Source organism: Prenolepis imparis, unplaced genomic scaffold (assembly GCF_030444845.1).
Source record: "Prenolepis imparis isolate NDT839.2.m4 unplaced genomic scaffold, iyPreImpa1.0 SCAF_5, whole genome shotgun sequence".
NCBI lineage: Eukaryota > Metazoa > Arthropoda > Insecta > Hymenoptera > Formicidae > Prenolepis > Prenolepis imparis.
In genome coordinates, this window is record NW_028141163.1 from 16,498,723 (window position 1) to 16,516,923 (window position 18,201).

Sequence of the window (18,201 nt, forward strand, 5' to 3'; positions counted from 1 at the left end):
CGAGGAGAGAGGTACAGTCGGAACTGTAACCACGCGTTCGCGCCCGACAACAAGGCGGCCATTGTAGCGCGTTAAAGGCACTTACAAGAGGTACACCCGGTACATACATACGCACGTGTCTCGCGGAGCAGTAAAACACATAGAGGCATTTTTTTTTCCTACAGGAAGAATTACAGGGACACACGCTAGGCCTCTCTGCGAGGAGGAAGAAGGCGACAGCACTTCGGGGTTTTACGATCGTGCGCACTCTGTTTACGGCAAGATGGAATATAATTTCAGAGAAATACAGCAAAATAAATTTCAAGTCTGTATAGATACGTGTCCGGAATAACTAAACCTTTTTGCCGTAAAAAAAAACCCTCTATCTCCCCACTCTCTTTTCATAAATCCTCAATTTCGATCTTTTTAATAATATAAGGGAATAAATAATGTATTCATTATAATTTAACAATCTGTGGCCCACATTATGATATACAACAGCAGATGTGAACAATAAGAAAAATGTTAGTAATAAAATATAAGTGATGCAATATCAGCGCAGTTATATAATCGTTAATGTTATTTTGTAATTATCCAAGATAGCTCGCGTATAATTTTCTTTTTTTTTCACCGAGGTACATTTATTATACTACTATGCATTTCAATCAACCATTTCGAAATTTCAAGTCGTCTCGTGTATAAATGTATATTAAAGAGGAACAGACTCGGTAATTTAGGAGCTAAGGGATTCCGCGTTTGTCAGACCTCGAAACGAATTATTGGCAGGCCGAAAGTTCGCCACGAAATTTACAGTTAATGCAGCTACATTTCCTCTCCCTCTCTCTCTCTCTCTCGATGTTATTACGCGCCATTAAAAATAGATAACCGCGCCTTTCCTCTTCGGCGGTCCAGCAAACTGGGATAAGCGAGGGAGATTCTGGAAGAGGCGGAATACGGGAGAGAGAGTTTTACGCGCGATCTTCTCTCAGCGACATAAACCTCCTAAATCCCCCACGGACGAAACGTACCGTTCGTTCGTGCCGAGTCGCCCTCGAGTATAGTGCAGTGCAGTCGGGGACTGCAGCTGTGACTCACCCCGGCACTGCAGTTGCAGCCGCAGCGACGACGGTGGCGCCCGTTGCAACGAATGGCGCCGTAGCGACGCCGATGAAATTTTCAACGAAATTTTTCGCCAATGCCGGGGACTCTGTGCGCGGGACGCACGATAGCCTCCCCTGTCTCTTATGCTAAACACGGTTACGGGAATATATATTGGACGGCCGTCCCGCGGTAAGCGACTTGGAGCGAGGAACAATGCGATTCTTCCGCCGCATTCAAGATGAAGGTCCACCTTCATCTCGAAAGCCTCTCTTTACTTTTCGCAACGCGGAAAAAGACCGCTTTACCGAAAAGCTATCGAGCCGAAAATAATTACCGAGTGCATCGCTGCGCTGCAAACGCATTATTACGAATTTTTTTCGCGTAATTTAACGGCGTCGTATAAATAACTGCGCGTGTGACAAAGAAATGTAGGATTTAAAAGAAATTTCAGACAGCAACAACAGTTTACTAAAAAAATATATCGATAATTTTTCGATTAATCTCGCGAATACATAATCGTTTGTCATTATTATCCCTCGAAAAATTAGAAAAATTCAACGTTTTTATTTCCATACTGAATAAACTTATTTCCTTATTATATAGGTACTCTAAAATGTCGCGAATAATTGTATACGCTGATAGCGCGCTCGGTACAATTCACAGATGTAAGTTAACTGAAGTAAGGAAATGGGCTATAAAGAAGAAGTGAAGACAAAAAACGATAAAATATACATGAAACAAATGCGGAGTCTGTCAGGCGGCGCACGAGCAGTTAAGGGTTAAAAATGGCCGGGGAGGTTCTTGGGAGTCTACTCTCCTTCTCTCTTTCTTTCTCTCTACCTCATGAAACAAGCTACAGCTTCCAGAATACGAAAGTTTCGTGATCTCTACCTCTCCCACGACCTCCAGAATCCTCCGGACGAAACGCCCCCCTCCGCTTTCGAGCTAGATCCGCACTCGTGTTTTCTCACCCTCCAGTACCTTCCGTCTTTTTCACGCGCCTGCCCCGGTCTTTTGTTTCCGTCTCTTTCGCACGATTACAGCTTGAAGAGCACCGAGGCGCCATTCGCGCTCTGAATGGGTCAGGTTTACTGCGAGCGAGCGAGAACTCTTACATCAGAATTGAAATGACGAAGAATTCACGGGCCACTATTTCCGTGTCGGAATTAAAATCGTGGCAATCGGCGAATTATAATCCAAATTAGGCGACTTTGTGTAAACGCGGTCGAGAGAGAGCACCGCACAGTTTTATTATCCTACATTAAAAACTATATTCGTTTTTGGCATAATCAAATAAAATTCTCGACTCGGCTTTATTAAAAATTTCATTGAACGTCAATGAGATATAGACGTAAAATCTCTTTAGAGATCCTATTTCCTTTCCATGCATAATCGCGATCGTAAAACAGCATTGACAAATTGGGTTTACTGCACGTCGTAAGGGCGATGCAGTATTCACATCGGCAACTGCAACTACAGCGCAACTTCAACGTGATTGTTCTTCGCAACGGCCTGAACGACCACTTGTGTGTGACTACTGAAATTTTCAATGGCGTGGAAAAACGCGCGGAACCAACTTTCGCGCAATCGACGACCGCGAAATAATTTCACAATGAGGTCACGAAGGAGGTTTCGTGAAATATTCGGAAACGAATGCGGCAGAAACGTCGTCCGCAAATTCGTCGGTCGATTCATTTTATCGACGTCATTCGATATACATGCTCTAGGATAAAAGAAGGACAACAAATGTCATCGATTAATTTTTGGATCTATTCGCAGCACTTCAAAAAAACATAAAATGCAAAGTCTCAAGATGATAATCCCACCCGAAATCGATTGTAGTATTTGTATTCGTTACGCTCATGATTTAATTCGGAAACTCGCGCTTCCGGCGCGTAAAATCTACGGGCTCGATTCCGCATCCGCCCTCGACAAACCAGCGGGGAGAGTTAAAACCGACCGCCGTCAGTAAACGTCGGAGAAACCAAAAAGGATTCGTCCTAAGACAAACCTTTCGGAACTTTTCCATCCTTGTTCAGCTGCACATCTCACGGAAATTTGATTCCGCCGAGAACTTCTCAACAATCCTCGACCGCGAGGAGTAAAGAATAATACGAGTGCTACAAAAAGAGCGCGCCCGGGGGATGAAAGAACGCACGCGCAACATCAGCGCGGAGAAACGACGTGCCAAACAAAAGATGGTTCCATTTGTGTCCTAGACGATCGTTTACATACCTACATATTTTTTCTACATTCTACAACACCGGACTCATTAATCTATAAAATTCAGCCATCGAATTCCATGAAAGAATCGTTAGTAAAATTTTCAGTTCATTTTATCTTGATCAAAATTGTTGGCATAATTTACATTGAAGAATAAATAGTTGTGGCAAATCTAATTCAAAGATTGCGCTTAATGAACAAGAGCTCGATCAATTAATGTTTATTCTAACATTAAAAATTTTTTATTTAACTTTAGAACCAAGATAAGATTTAATATTCAAAATTAATGAGACGCAGTAAATAATGATTTTCCAACAAAATTATCGCTAAAGACAAACTTTTAAAATTTATTATCATTGCTCGATATATTAATTTTTGCGTTGACAGCATCGTTCAAAAACATCATGCTGAACAATATTCGAAAATATCGCTACTTCTGTCTCTTTCTCTCTCTCTCTCTCTCTATAAAAATATGCAATAATATGGCGCGATATTACAAATATGCGAGATATGTGTACTTAAGGGATCATTGTAACACGCGCTATCAGCCCTATATAAAATTATCGATAGTCGCGAAGAGAATAATCGATGGCGCCGATATCTGTTTTTCATTTACAAATCGAGCGGCGACTACATGGCAAGTTTTGCAATATAATATCGCATCAATATTCATTAGATGGAAAGACCGATGGCCAAAATGTATCACCAATGAACACACAGACAAGTTATCTTGCCAACTCGCATTATTATTATACTCGAGGCTTTTCGAAGCGCGCAAGTTTTATCCGTCTTCTCTTAAGCGTCAGGCATATTTACACGCTTATCTGGCCTAATAATTTCCCGTCGCTTACGGGTTACTGACTCGAGACAATATCGATGAAACTTGCGTGCAGTTACGCGGCAAAATTGCGCGAGAAGACGACGCGAATCTGCAACACAACGTGGCGGCGAAGCTCTCCGAAACATCCGAGGATAGGATAGTCCCGTCGCTGTCGTGCGCAACAAACTTTTGGATATCTGACATTATCTCAAGCGGACTGGCACGGAGATCCTTTCACCGCGAAACCAATCGACGCCGCACTAATACGAGCGCAAGATTATACGTCACGTTATACAGCACAACTTGGTCCAAGAGGACGACGACGGCGAATAGATCGAAACAGTTCACTCGTATTTAATCAGCTGTGCGCTCGATACGATTGAATGTACGGTTTATAACGTAACGGAAAATCGAACCTCTTTGCGAGACGTCTATGCGTTCACAGTTTGAAAATTTGTGTTTTCTTGTTAAAAACGGTCCCCGTAAAAATTTTTGTGTTAAATTAACATATTGCTGTTGTGTTAATTGGACTCAAATGTTAAATTATTAAAATAACTGAAAAAAAGTGTAAAAATAACACAATGTGTATTTACTTTTAATTTTACACAATAAATATGTTCGATATTATTAGTGACAAGATTTATCTGTTAAAATTTACAGAAAAAAATGTTAATTTTACTTTATAATATAAGTGGGGATGATAAAATGTGAAATTAACAATTTTTTAAGTTCAATTTTACATTAAAACTATGTTAATTTAACACAAAATTAATTTTAAGTTTACTTGAAGTTTGCATTTATTTTATGTTAAAATATTAACACAATATTCGTGTCATCATTTAACATATCCGTATTATGTTAAATTAACACAAAAATTTCTGTGGACCGTTTGGGACATATGATATTTATTAAATTTAACACAAATTTTTCAACTGTGTTCTATACAACTTTCACTAAATGGAAAAAAATAAAAGTAAGTAGTGAAAAATTGTTTTTAAAAGTTTACGATATATAAATCACATCTATGATATTAGAAGGGACAATCCAAATTTTTAAATTTTAATTAAAATTAAAATAATTTCAACATTTTAACTGATAAATGAAAGTTGACAAAGTTTGTATATCGACTTATTTTTATCCGCATTAAAGTCGTTTAAATTTATGAATATTAATGTCGCGACGAGAATATTCAGAATAAGAATGAAACAAAGCCATGATTTATAAAAAGCGCGCTTTATCTTTATAATTTATGAAGTCTTTATAAATTATCGCTTTATATATTTGCGCTATGCATCCGTTCATTTATCGACTTAATAAAACTGCATCCGAGATCGAATCAATTGCTTCGCTATCCACTGCACCTTACGAGGGCGCGGCGTTAAAAAAAACTGAGAGAGTCACCGAATATTTTTTTCTTTACATCGCGCAATATGCGACATGCAGAATTTCTCCCTAAAAAAAATACTCACCGCAAATATCCTACTAGTAACGAATAACGTGAAGAATGCGTCAAGATATTTCCGCTCCTCGGAACAAAGAGAACGATTCGTTACACCGCGAGGCAGAGCATGTCCGCGAACGATCGATAAAATATAAAAAAATAGACTGCTCTTGTGTGGATGACGGAGTGCCAAAAAAAGAAAAAGCGAAAAATATTTCGTCCCGTGTTTCGCGTGATCGAAGCGAACAAAAAATAAAAAAAAAGAAAAGGCTCGTGCAATTGATTTCCCGCCCTGATTCTGTTTAACGTTTGCTTTGTAGTCGCGTGCGAAAGCTCCGGAGCATGAGGACGACACGCCAGGGTAATCTACAGCATCCGTCGCTACCTCTGTCTTAACCAGATTCGTATAGATATGGATAGTATAAATGGGTCATACATTTGGCTCGGAGAGATGCAATTGCGCGCAGAATACTGTAGGTTCAATTTTACATTCCGCGGGGCAACTATACGTGACCACATCACATTGTTCTTCGATAAACGAATTAAATAATATCAGAGAGAGAGAAAGAGAGAGAGAGAGAAGTATGTTTTATTTTATATTTTATATATATATCCAATAAGTAATAATAAGTCAATCTAATTGTCAAAACTTCGTAATTGAGCAACTTTCTTGAGCAAAGTTTTGACAAAGAATAATTCTTTTATTTCCATAATAATAAGCATTCAATCAAGAGTTTAGATATCCGTATCTCATTAATATTTTAAAGCTACACAACTCATACCGATTTTACATTAAATAATTCGATTTTATAGCAACATAAAGAATGTAATTAGAGTTTATTAATAAAAATGGGATTAGAAATTGGACTGAAATACTATATCGATACTGAAACGAAACAAGCGAAGGCATAACGTTTCGATCTTCGCGGGAGAATATCAAAGATATGATCGGAATAGTGATTCATCGTTTTTTCATCGCACGTGACAATTCGAGAGAGGACACATATATGTATATAGTACCTTGGGATTGATCCCATTCGATGTGACACAATACGCAGCAGTAAGCGTGAACGATTTATACATATGCACGGATATATATACATGTATCTATATGTCGTTCGAGACTCCAAATAGATGGAACTTCGCATAGAACCATTCGTTTGCAGAGGCACGCCATTGTCTCTCGGCTTTATGGAGCTGGAAGCGGGGAAACGTCGACCAAATTCGGTGGACGCGAGAGTCCCAAAGGACTCGTTTAATTTTTAATTAAGTCCACAGAGAGAACCCGGGAACACGGACACCGAAAACTTACTCCGCTCCATGTTTTAGCATTAAAGCATCGGCATCGTTTCACGCGTAAAACCTAAATTGAGCGTCTCCACGCGAACTTCGGAAATCAAACTTTAACTCTTTTAACTCTTTCAAGGAATTTTCTACCAAGTTTCATGTTAATTTTTGAAGATACGATAGACTGAAAGTCCTAAGAAACGCAAATCTACAGAGTTAAAATTACATATATATTTATTTTGATTTTCTAATACTTGAATATAAATTTTCATAAATAATAATTGCATTTGACGCCGCAAATCACATTTATTTTTACAAATTACAACAATGGTAGATTTTCGTCTTTAAACTCAATAAATGAAGTTAATTTTTCTCACCGAAGAAAAAATAATTTTGTTGAAATAGATCTGGATTTTAAAGAAGGAAAAATTAACAATATTGCTCAATCTATTTCCGGTGCGTTTGCAGAGACGACGCTAAGTATTTTATGCAAGAGTCGATGTATTGAAATATTTGAAAGTAGGTCTTCCGTGCTGGAATAAAACTTTTCCATGAAACAGATCGATACTACTCTACGGTATATACACACGATTTTGACCATCGCGCCCGATAACGTGGACGAAATTCAAAGGATCTCGGAATCGCTTGGACCGTACAAAGATACTCCACGATATCGAATCGTATCGTGTGCCTGCAGTTCGATTCCTCGAGGGGGGAAGGACGTTAAGAAAAAAAAAAAAAAAAAAAAAGGAAGAAAAGAAAGAGAACGCGCGGTGGAAAACGGAGACGTTTAAAGTATTTCAGGGGATCACGAGGAAGAGCTATTATCGAAAAAGGATTTCACTTCGCCTCTGTTCTTCTCGCCGACAAGAAGTGCGAGAGTTTCGAGTTTCCATCGGAAATTTATCCCGTCCCTCATCGGTCATTCATACTTCCTGCGTTTCGTCCCCTGCGAAGACGCGACGTTCCCTCTCCTCGCGAAAGAGAGAAAGATCTGTAGGAAGACTACCGAAGCGAAAAATTACGAGTTTACGCGTCGACGAGTGTCTATAATTTATTTATTTTATCGCATATCTCTATATTAAAATTATTATTTTTTATTAAATCTTCTATTATATAAAATTTTTATTTTAATAATTTGATAAAAAATTGATGGTTATAATTTGTGTACTAAATATATAACATGTGTGTCTCTCTCATTACATCTCGAGCATTTTATATATTTGAATTGGAGATAATAACGCGAGACAAAACTATAGATACATAGTAAAGATTCGCATAACTGTTATATATTTATTATTTTTATAATTTCATTTTCTCTGAACGCTTACAGAGTCAAGAATAATAATAATAAACTCAAGAAAAAAAAATATACAGTTTTTCTACATAAATTTTAAGAATCTAAAAATATATTGAAAATAATAAATATAGTAAAAATACATTTAACTATAAGCAAAAGAAATAATTTATTTTTAATCACATTGATAAATTAAAATTATATTTTTATTAATAAAATTATTTTTTTTTATTAAGTCAAAAAAATTCCTTGATAAAAAATTTATGGTTATAATTTACGTACTAAATATATAACGTTATATGTGAATCATTACATATCGAGTATTATATAATATATTAGAATTGAAGAGACAATAACATTAGTAACGCTCACCGATAAAATTTTCGCCGCTCAAATTTCGCTGCATCTCAGTACTCCATATTCCGCCGTATATATTTAATTGACAGAGGGACACTGGGCACATTTTTGCACTATCACAAATTAATATGCTTTTATACAGACCATATTCATACACTCGTACACTCACATAAACGCCCGACATGAATTCCAACTCCCGCACTGACGACGAGATACGACGAGATACGTGATTTATTTTCGAGACGGAACGAGAGAAAACGTGATGAAAAGAGAGAAAATATTTTCTCAAGACTCCCGTTTCGTGGCGTCCCGTTCGCGGCGTGACGTCACGTCACTCGTACTTGCTGCTCGGGTAATACTTGCGTCCATTTTGAATGTCGCTCGATGCATTCCCTGTTATCTCAAGACGCAGTCCTGCGTCCTGATTACCGCTCCAGGATACTCCCCCGATGTCGACTCGGCACCGGAGACCCTCGCCGAACATGAATTCGACCCTCCAGTTCGCCCACGAAGAGGGACGGGCCGCGAGTCCTTGTCTAACGGCCCCCCGCAAATAAGCGAAGAAGGGTCATTTTCGCGTGACCACGTCACCGCAATCTGAACATTGCCGCGCAGTAATGCCGGCCGCTGAGAATCACTGGGATCGCTCCGCCGCTTTGCCGATGCTCCGAGACGCCACGATTCCGCGAGATAACGCGTACCCGGATACGTATTAACGCGGCACGGGGTTAATACGACACTCTCGACACTAATTCGCGACCGCGGGTTACCTCGGACCGGGAATAAATTGCAAAAATCCGCCGAGTCCACGGACCACCGACGCGACGACCGGCAGGAGACTCGACGAGACTACAGCAACGCCACCGCGCATGCGCGCCGAAACTTTCGAAACTACCGGCGTCCGTGCAAATCGAGAGAATATCATCGCGAATAATAAAATCTTGACGGTACTAGGTCGAGCACACGCGCGTACACACTTTATTCGACATTCGCGATGCTCGCCGCGATTACAATGCGTACTCGAGTCGCCTCGGAAAAGTTACAATCGAAGGAAAAACACGAATGTTTTGTCCAGCGAGGGGGCAGAGGGGCCGCAACGTACATGCGCGAGCACGTCATACGCACGTGACTTCGGCAAGCTCGGTACGTACTACGTAAGGAGGTGGAGGGGGAGGGAAGACATGCGTCGTCGTGATATTCTATACGGCTCGGTAATCGAATATATTTAAATGCTTTCTTTTTCTCGACTCTCTCGCGGAGTTTATTTTCATCCGTTTTTTTTTTTTTTTCTTCCCTTCAGCGCTTCGTCTATATTTTCATTAAAAGCGTATCACTTTATTTTGTCTTTCTATAATATATTGAAAAAAAATTGTTAATTATTTCAGAATGAGAAAGATAAATAAAAAATGTGAAATCAATTTTATTCTACACAATGACATTTCGCACACTCGATACCCTTAAAAGATTTTACACAAAAAAATATAATAGCAAAAAATAGAACATGTACACTGAAAGAATTTTCTCTTAGAATTTATCCTGAAAATCATGGTAATCGTAAGACTATTGTCTGGAATATTGTATGGAAAGAATTTTATGAGAATTTCTTTGATTAATATTTATTACAATAAAAATAATATCTATCATAATAAAATATAAAACATGTTTGATTAATTTTACTATGCAGTTTAGTAAAATAAAATTAATCAAACATATTTTATATTTTATTGTAATAGATATTATTTTTATTGTGATAAATATTAATCAAAAAAATTCTCATAAAATTCTTTCCATACAATAAATACTCACGATTACCATGATTTTCAGGGTAAATTCTAAAAGAAAATTCTCTCTGTGTAAGAATTAAAGAATTTAAAAAAACTGTAAAAAGCGAAATAGGTTAGTTATCGAATAGATTAATTATTGAAAGATAATGAGTTAACTGAGGGGTGTCTCACTCATCAAAAATTTATGTATTGCAAATTACCGAGAATTCTAAATAATTCCATATAATACGCCGTATAATTCTAAGTAATACGAATGCGTGTAATTATGTTAATTCTTTTTTTTTTTTAAATAAAATACAATATTTAAATATTAGTACTGTTTAATTTAATCAGAAAAATGTGTAATTAAAATGATTATGAAATGTTGAGAAAAATAAATTTATGAGATATTGTAAATCATATAGTTCCAAGTTGTATTATGTAAAAAATTAAAAATTAATATTTTTTAAAAAATTAATATTGCAAATATTTAGTTGGAACACCTAAATTAAAATATGATATTATAATAAAGATATAACCAAGAGTTACGTGTTCCCAATTATAAGTTTAAAAAATGTCTTGTTTTAAACTTCCTAACTAACTAAACATAATTCTTAAATAACTTGTTTTAAATTAAATATCAAATATTAATGATTTCATAAATTATAATATTTAGTAAAATATATATTTAAAAAACGTCATAACCACACAGAGAGAATTTTCTCTTAGAATTTACCCTGAAAATTATAGTAATCGTGGGACAATACGATATAGAAAGAATTTTATGAGAATTTCTCTAATTAATATTTATCACAATAAAAATAATATCTATCATAATAAAATATAAAATATGTTTGATTAATTTTACTAAACTGCATAGTAAAATTAATCAAACGTGTCTTGTATTTTATTGTGATAGATATTATTTTTATTGTGATAAATATTAATCAGAGAAATTCTCATAAAATTCTTTCCATACCATATTGTCCCACGATTACCCTGATTTTCAGGATAAAATCTAAGAGAAAATTCTCTCAGTGCACATTATTTTTATTTTTTAAGACGTTTTAATCTTGTCTGGATTATTATTATTTTATGCTTGTAAATCAATGCGAAGTAATGCGTAATTCCAGAAAAAATGTACATGTATTGCGACAGTGAGACACTCCTCAGCACACAGGACACAGGATGACGAGGAGTGGAGAGGAGAGGAGAGGAGAGAAGAGATGTTGCGGAGGCAGCAACGAGCTCGTCCCCGTATTTACGGCACGAAAATTGTCACACGCTCGCAAACTTTCCTTTTAAAATAAACGCGAACGGGCGACGAAGCGAAACGCGCGGACTCGTTTATTAAAGTAAAGAGAAATACAGACGACGACGAAGACGAGGACGACGCCGTCGTCGTCGCGTCGTCGAGAAATACCGGGTGTATATTCAGGAAGCCGAGGACGAGGAGCCCTCGCTCTCGTTGCTCTAATCGTTCAAATTAAAAATTATAGTACCACCATCCTTTCCTATTCTCTTCAGACTCCCTCTCTCTCTCTCTCGACGCCAAGGTACTTTTCTCCATGGAGGTAATAAAATAGACCCCTCCAACCATTCTCGCGGGTAGGGTCTACCGCGGCTCTTTCTGCGCGAAAGAAAAACGGTGGAAAAAAAAAGAAAGATAAAAAGTGAAAGTGAGAACTCTCCGGAAATTAAGGTCGCGAGCCAATACGCGCCGAAATTGTCACGTAGCCCCGGACTTTACCACCCTCTTTTTCGAGTTAATAAAATCCTCGTGTTTGCCATTGTGAGAGAGTTTCGGCAAGGGTCACTTGGGGCGACCTGTATATCTATAACTTTGGAGCGGATTTCTCTTCCGACAGTATCGAGAGCTATCGATAGTTTCTAATCGAAAAATTATGGAACAAATGAATCTTTTAACCGATAAAATGGCCAATTTATGATCGATCTTTTTTATTTCTTCTCGTTAGACATTCAGGGAGTTATCCTAGTTTCCTGCACGATAATATGCTTGGAAAAATGCAGAGATTAAAAAACAATTTAAAAAGTGAGTAATATCGCGACTGGCTACTCATTGCAAAAGCAAACAGCATTTAATCCTCTTTTTAAAAATATTAAAAATATTATAGCTTCTAATATACAATATATAAAATTCTAATTGGAATAAATTTCTTATTAAAATAAATATATTGGTTATTCTTTCCTAAATGTTCAATAAATTACATATATAAATTATTAATGAGCTATTATATTTTATAACAAGAGAGAAATGACTAGCTTTCCTTGTTGTGTAATGCAATATGAATATATTTAGCTTATTTATTAAATCGATCGGAATAAATAAAGTGAGTGTTCGTTTGCGAATATTTGCCTATCGACTACTCGACAGTCTATGTATAGAAATATCGATCCTCGCTAAACCTTAGAAGTTAATCGGATTTAGCCTAGTATCGCGTATATAGACGCAATTCACGACCTAATAGAATACACTAACATGAAAATACACGATAGAGCCTTCGTGGAAAAGAATAGTATACCGATATCAATGTTTCAACGTCGCGTTTTAACGATGATACAGTTTTACGCTTCTTAAAAAGCAGTGGAACGCGCCACTTCCCAGAGTCGCTCTTAAACGCGACTTAACTTAATTTGCGGTTTACTAAAGAATTTTGCCGGAGTATAATCTAGCGATCCGCATAAATATTCCGCGTGCCAGGCACGACGAAAGCCGAATCTTTTTTAAATGTCTTCTTATACAGTCGAGCGTAAAGCAATTATTATTCTACCCCTAGGATAAAAAATGTAAAACTTATGCAATTATCTCCTCTTAAAATAAAGATATAAATATCACTTAAATACACGCGATAAGTCGGCGTATGATTTGAGAGATATACGTATTAATACACTCTATAAAATTTTTATAAGATTTCTGTGTGAAGAATATTTCTATTATGTATTTAATGTCTGATAAAAATAGGATTTTAAGCAAAAATTAAAGCCAGAGTTTGATATTTAAAAAGTTATTACAAAATGCGCTTAAAAAATTTGATAAAATATCTTGGTATAATTATTTTTCATCATAAAAACAATATCCTTATTATCATTTTTATTAACTTTTTATCATGTCATGATTCGTAATAAACATTTAAAAGCTTTCTGTTTCCTGTAAAAACTTAAGTATTTTTCTTTGTCCTTTTAAATACAGAAAATATTTTTAACAAACCGATTACGCTACTTTTTCAAACACGATCGCTCGAGGTTTAAAGAAAGCAAGTTTCTCGACTTTTCCCGAGGCACTTTAATTTTCGCAGGAATTTTCTGGTGCAAGTAATTCTGCTGCAACAAGCTATAAAGTAAGGTTTCCTTCTATCTTCCCACATTCGCAATCAAGTTCCCAAATAGTCCTGGAATTTTTATTACGCGTGAATAAGAAAGTAAATAAAAAATCAACCCTGTATAAAGCGAAATTGTATTGCCTTACTTTATACGAATTGCTTAATATCTTTTTTCTGATAAAGCCACACAAACATTCAAATATATTTCATAAAATTAACATAAAATAAGAAGCACAAATATAATCTTTTTGATATAGGTGATTTATGTTATATTTCTCTTTTTTTTTCCGAGACACACACAGGTAATACACCTCGTTTGCTATAATAATTTTTAGCAGCTACGCTACACCTTCGAAAAATAAGCTTACAAGAGAGTAACGTAGAATCGATGTTAATAACGACATAAATTGCCCAAAACTGGTTTGCATCGGAAAGGATACACTGGGCGCGGAAGGGTTTAAGCGGCCAGAGTAACGAACTATATAATATGGACCCGAGTGATGCCTCGGGGTACCAATGTTGCGCAACGCTAAGAGACAGGTGGCCTCCCATTTTAACCCCGACGTAGCCATAAACTCGACGAACCCGACCCAGGTTGTTCGTCTTTCGTCCGAGCGAACAAACTGCCATATTGCATCCCACTGTCACCTGCTGCTAGCAATAAACCGAACCATGTAACGAGTACAAATCTCATCTCAGATAAAGATTAATTAATTTTCGCAGTGCACGACGGCGTTGCACAATTTCGCGCTCTTCAAATAACTCGAACAATTTCTCACAACAATCGGACAGCATAAAAAAAAAACAGCTGTTTGTTTTCTCTACAGATTTCTTGAAGACTCGAATAAAATATTTGAAATATATGAAACTAGATAATTAGACAAAAATAAGACTTGTAAAAATATTATACATACAATTATTAAATCCGCTAAATTATTTTCAATTTTAATTTTTTTATTTTTATTTTCGCAAGAGTTTTACTTTTACTCGAATTAAATTAGAACAAGATTTTATTATAATATATAAAGCGATCTATTAATTTTCCTTATATTCAATTCAACGAAATTTCCAATATTGAATAATATCTTATAATTAAATCTCGGCAATTTTAGCACAAAAAAGTCAAAATTTGACGAAAAATATTACCTCACTATTACAGAGATTTTTTGTATGTCTCGTATAATATTTTACGTATAATTGCGGAATGAAAAGCGATCGTTACTGCGAAGGCGGCGATGTTGTACGTCGCAACACAGCCGGCATTAATAGTGACGGTAATAGCGAGCTAGCCCGCATCTATCTTCGCTCGGCCTGGAGAAACTCTAGCCGCTCTAAATACGACCGGCCGGCATCTATTTTAATCCGATCGGGCGGTTTACGCGCGTCCGAAAAGTTTCCTGCAGAGACCGCGCGTGGGTGGCCGCGGATCCGAAGCGGATTGTCGAAGCGCGGTGTGAGCGCGGCCATATATCCCGCGTATAACTCTCCCATATCTTCCGCAAACTTTTTTTGTTATCGGCGAAATACGGCTCAACGGATGGTATCGATGTTCGACCTAGCTTAGGTTATCGCGTCGACATCATTCGCTTTCTGCAAATGCGCGATATCCGCGCATGGGCGTTTTATATCCGGAAGAATCCCCGACGACTTACGCCAACGGTTGGTGAAAATGAAGCGCGACAATAAGAGGGGCTTTACGCGATACCGCGAGTTCGCATGAATGATATCTGTTACGAAGCGACAATGTCTATGCAAAGTGAGATTGTCTCTTAAAAGAAAGAGGAAGTGCATGTCAAGTACACTTCAAATATAACGTATACGTAAATCATAAAAATATTTATAGCACACGGAAATATAACAAAATATATCAATCGATTTTTTTCTAAATAGAATAGAATAAAGTAAAAATAAAAATCACGAAACTATATATGAAAAGAATATATTACGTTTTTAATATGTGTATAGTATGTTTATCAAATATTTCGTTAAGCTTACGTGTAAATATAGGTATATATTATCGCAAAAAAACATCAAATCCAAAAATATGACGCGTAAGCGATATATCTGTGTCATTGAGATGACATTGCATTTTTAAAAATAATGTCAGTCCTCTGATTGATGAATATTCCGTCGTAAAATTTCATAGACAATTAAATTACAGCGACGTTATTCTGAAATGGCACATACATATACACTTATTGTTATTAAAAATATTCTATTGTTAGTTGCAGCTACAAAATTTTCACAAAAGCGCTTTAAGGAAAACTGGACGAATATCCTCCGAGTTGACTTGTTTAATGATTGCGAGTTAAGATATGCTATTATAACTTTATATCCTCGTTAGACTTTCTGGAAGAGTATCTCCGAGAGAATGCGTACTTTCGAGATACTCCGATTTACTGCTTATCAGGAAAATCGCGCGTAATGTATATTTTCAACAAAATTTCTTGAATGCAAGATAGCTGTATAATATGTTTAATCCCGTGATAGAGAGAGAGAGAGAGAGAGAGAGAGAGATCATGAAATAATGACTATTGATCATAAAATACAAAGTATTGACTTTGTTAAACATCGCTTGTACTGCACAATATCCTATCGATAATTGCGCGTAAGAAAAATATTAAAAAATTTTTAAAAAAATTTCTATCCAATCTTCAATTAATCAAGAAAAAAGATTTATGTTCTTATTATATTAACATGAATTCAATATGAAAATGCTTTCACGAGAGAAATTTTGTTCAACGAGGCTTTCGATTAAACGATAAATGTGCATTTTATTTTCTCGATTACTAGCTACGATCATCGTTTTAGAAATTGTAGTCTAGTGTATAAGGAAAAATATTAATATTACTCGAATTTGTTTTGCGTGTTTTTAAATTGCCAAATAATTGTGTTTTCAAAAAACATTGTCAAACGTGGTTTTTCGATGCTTTCAAAAATTATCAAATGCAATTTATATTCAAGTGTATAACATCATCATTATAATCTGCCTGAAATGTAGAATAGTTGTTAACGAATTCACCCATCTCTTCTATATAAATTTAGAGCATCTATAGTACTTATACAATGTTACCTCTTTACCAACAAGAAGTTCTAAGTAACTGATAGCTTCACCTACAGACGCGAACTTACAAGTACGATTCATCGTCAGACAAACGAGGAACGCAATGACTATCGCGCGACTGCACGGGCACGATAAGCGAACATTACGCATGACTTACGAGGCCGTAACGAGCGAATCGCCTCATTTGATCCTTCTTCTTCCTACCAACGAACGCAATAGACCGAACGTATCCGCGAAAAACCGCCCAATTCCCCTATATAATAAGCGATCGAGGAGAGAAAAGAAGCGGCACCGACATCATAGGGACGACTTTGTCGACTTCAACTGGCCGCTTGCCAAGTTGCGGGACAGTTGCGTGGCGTTCGATCTGGACACGATAGTAAACAGCCAATGGGAAGCTTGTACCGGAGAGATCCAACGTGCAGATGCCGGTTGGCTCTGAAAAGCTGCTCTCACAGTGTGTAACCATTGTACTGTGATTGAAGAGGCTAATTTAGATGGACGCGTGTGCGCGCCGTGAACGGAGGTGGAGAAGGTCCACTCCCGTGTGCACAAACGCATACATATATACACACAAAATGCTTTTGCCGCCAGACAAATGACTGGCGACTGACCTCAACCACGTTAAGAAGATTGAACGTTAAATCACGACGATGAATTTTATGCCATTCCTCACTTTGCGCTCCGCGTTAAAAACGCGCGATTCAAATCGCAACCTTCGAACGAGCGCTATTCAGCGGTGTTACAGCGGAATCCGAAATAGCAATCTTGCTGCGGGAATGCGTACCTGTTAATCCTCAAGATCGACTCAGACGGAGTGCAATCGCGGATTGGAACTTCATGCGGAAGGAATACCAAAAAAAATTCGTGTCATACTACAATCGATTGCAATCCAAGTCATATCGACATGGACTTTTAAATTTCGCTCTCGAATTCCAATTTGTCATCTGATTCCGGCTTTAGAGGATAGAAAGATGTTATATCGTTTTTCCAGCGCTTTTTCTCTTTCTCTATCATCTTTTTTTCATATTTTTCAAAATCCTCGTGACGTATATAAAATATATACATATATATATAACAATTTAAAATATTTTCTGTATAAAACAAGTAATAAAATACGCAAAAACTATGCAATATTTTGCATATAAGTATGCAAAAATTATAGAAAGTTATCAATTGAATTCAAATAATCAATTAAACTACTTCTTGCGTAATCGTATTGAATTTGCCATCTCGAAACAAATTTTCATCTCTAATTGCGATTTTAATAATTAGCAGTACAAGATATTTTTACAAACAAAATTCCACGGAAATTAATTGTAGACAAAAAAAACAAGAAATATTTTTTCTATATTGGGCCGAAAAATATCGTATTACATTCCTGAATTAGTATGTTTTTTAAAGTATAAAGAGAATATAAATATAAATAATATACTCTAGACTCTAGAGAATAGGAAATCATCGCCTGAAATAAATCTTTTAAGGATCTTGTATTTTCATTGCAGCTATATAAAATTATAACGTCAGA

At 36.5% G+C, this 18,201-nt stretch overlaps 1 protein-coding gene and 1 long non-coding RNA gene across 15 annotated transcripts in view; one reads left to right on the plus strand and one right to left on the minus strand.

Moving 5' to 3' along the window:
• The window catches only part of LOC145936221 (protein muscleblind), a 382,974-nt gene that overhangs the window by 318,061 nt on the left and 46,712 nt on the right, over positions 1–18,201 (minus strand). The window lies entirely within an intron of this gene.
• LOC145936227 (uncharacterized) overlaps positions 1–18,201 on the plus strand; it is a 274,129-nt gene that overhangs the window by 173,339 nt on the left and 82,589 nt on the right. The gene's annotated exons all lie outside the window — the stretch shown is intronic.